At 39.3% G+C, this 2,666-nt stretch overlaps 1 protein-coding gene across 4 annotated transcripts in view; it reads right to left on the minus strand.

Annotated features, from left to right (window-relative positions):
• LOC108247906 (collectin-12) overlaps positions 1-2,666 on the minus strand; it is a 15,097-nt gene that overhangs the window by 2,823 nt on the left and 9,608 nt on the right. The window lies entirely within an intron of this gene.

Consider the following 2,666-nt stretch of genomic DNA (forward strand, 5'->3'; position numbering starts at 1 on the left):
GGAGGAGGAGGAGGAGGCTTCATCTACAGACTGATTCCTCATAATTCTTTTATTTTATTTACAGTAAATGAATTAGTAATTCTTGTATGTTTTAGTACTCAGGTAATAATAGTTTCTCTGTTTTTATTCTCATCTTTTTAAGTTTTGTTTGTATTAAATGTTCAGTTATCAGAAACCAACATGTGTCTGTGCTGCCCTCCTCTGGTCTGTTTGGTTTTTGTGTTTCTCTTGGAATAAAATGCTTTATGATGAGAATGTTTTTTTTATTTCTGAGGCTTTTTAGAAGGTTTTCTTCAAACCAGCTGAAGTTTATTTTGCTGTGATTTACTGTTCAGCAGGGTAAAAGCATCACAACAGACTCTGAAGTTTATCACTCCACCAGGAAATAATCATCTTAAATGTTTAAAAGTTACATCAAAAAGCACAAGTACATGTGACTGTAGCTTTGAAGCCTCAGTCCCCCAAAATTTTGCTCTGAATAATTTCTGTTTGGTTTTTCAGCAGCTTCACCTGAGGAGCATTTAGAGGAGAATCACATCAAGAAGTGGAGCAGAACATGGAGCCAGACTCACAGCATCCAACCAACATCCAACCAACATCCAACCAACCAACATGTGCTCTAACATCACCTCTCCTAAACAGCATCACTGATCTGGGGTTCTGTTTTCTAAAAAGTTATCAGTTATGTTTTCATTTTTTAATGTTGATATTTTCCTGTTTTTCTTTCCTCCAGTAACTAATCTGATATTTTCTACATGTAAAGTTCATCTAACTTCCAGCAAATAAATATATTTCTAACAGAAGTCATTTTGTGTTTCAGTTGGTGGTACACTGCCTGGCCAAAAAAAAGTTGCCACCAAAAAAAAAAGGTTACACACTCTAATATTTGGTTGGACCGCCTTTAGCTTTGATTACGGCATGCATTCGCTGTGGTATTGTTTCGATAAGCTTCTGCAATGTCGCAGGATTTATTTTCATCCAGTGTTGCATTAATTTTTCACCAACATCTTGATGATGATGGTAGAGTCTGACCGCTGCACAAATCCTTCTCCAGCACATCTCAAAGATTCTCAATGGGGTTAAGGTCTGGACTCTGTGGGGCCAATCCATGTGTGAAAATGATGTCTCTCACTCCCTGAACCACTCTTTCACAATTCAAGCCCGATGAATCCTGGCATTGTCATCTTGGAATATGCCCGAGCCATCAGGGAAGAAAACATCCATTGATGGAATAACCTGGTCCTTCAGTATATTCAGGTAGTCAGCTGACCTTTGACCTCATTCTTTGAGCTCATCCTGTTTCTGAACCTCGACCTGACCAACTGCAGCGACCCCAGATCATAGCACTGCCCTCACAGGCTTGGACAGTAGGCACTACGCCTGATAGGTGCAACACTTCACCTGCCTCTCTTCTTACCCTGAAGGATCCATCACTCTGGAACAGAGTAAATCTGGACTCATCAGACCACATGACCTTCTTTCATTGCTCCAGAGTCCAATCTTTATGCTCTCTAGTAAACAGAAGCCTTTTTTCCCAGTTAGCCTCACTGATTAGTGGTTTTCTTAAAGCTACACAGCTGTTCAGTCCCAATCACTTGAGTTCTCTTCACATTGTGCGTGTGGAAATGCTTTTACTTTCACTATTAAACGTAGCCCAGAGTTCTACGGTTGTTTTTCTTCAATTTGATTTCACCAAACGTTTAAGTGATCGCCGATCACGATCATTCAGGATTTTTTTTCTTCCTCGAAGACGATGGGTCCCCACTATCCTTCCAGTTTTTAATAACGTGTTGGACAGTTCTTAACCCAATTTTAGTAGTTTCTGCAGTCTCCTTAGATGTTTTCTCTGCTTGATGCATGCCAATGATTTGACCCTTCTCAAACAGACTGACATCTTTTCCACGACCACAGGATGTGTCTTTCAACATGGTTGTTTAAGAAATGAGAAGCAACTCATTGCACCAGTTGGGGTTAAAACACTTGTTGCCAGCTGAAACATGATCACCCATGCAGTAATTATCCAATAGGAGCCTTGTACCTGTTTGCTTAGTTAAATCCAGGTGGCGACTTATTTTTGTGGCCAGGCAGGTTATCTAGTAATAATCAGGGATTAAATGGTTAAAACAGTTTAGTTCAGTTTATGTTAATCGTGTGCAGAAACAAGAAGACTTCTGAGCTGAGTAATGTGGGAATTGTAGCTGTGAAAACATGAACTTAGCAGAAAGAAGTGAGACATTTCTCAGAAAGCTTCTGTGTATAAATAAAATATTGTTCTTCCTCATCACAACTTTTTCTGTCTTTGCTTTAAGGGGTTTGTCCTTATAAGGGTTGTTTGAGGAACTGAAATGTTTTTTTTCTTTCCTTCTCAGTAAACTTATTTACACATATATATTATATTTATTTATAATCCTGTATTGATCCGATCTAACAGTCAGTGTTTCCTGTAGTTTGAGTCAAAGTGTTTTTCTTCCAGGTTGGATGTTAAATGTTGGCTTCAGTCTGGTTGTTGTTTGTCTGATGATGACCACTCAGCTCTGACTGCAGCTTCTTCTTCACCTTCCTGCTGATTTTCCACCACATTAATGTTCTTACCTTCTTTCTGTGGACGGCTCATCATGCAGACACTTCACACTCAGTCCAACTCGCTCTGAAACACAAACACAACT

This window comes from Kryptolebias marmoratus, linkage group LG5, assembly GCF_001649575.2.
Source record: "Kryptolebias marmoratus isolate JLee-2015 linkage group LG5, ASM164957v2, whole genome shotgun sequence".
NCBI lineage: Eukaryota > Metazoa > Chordata > Actinopteri > Cyprinodontiformes > Rivulidae > Kryptolebias > Kryptolebias marmoratus.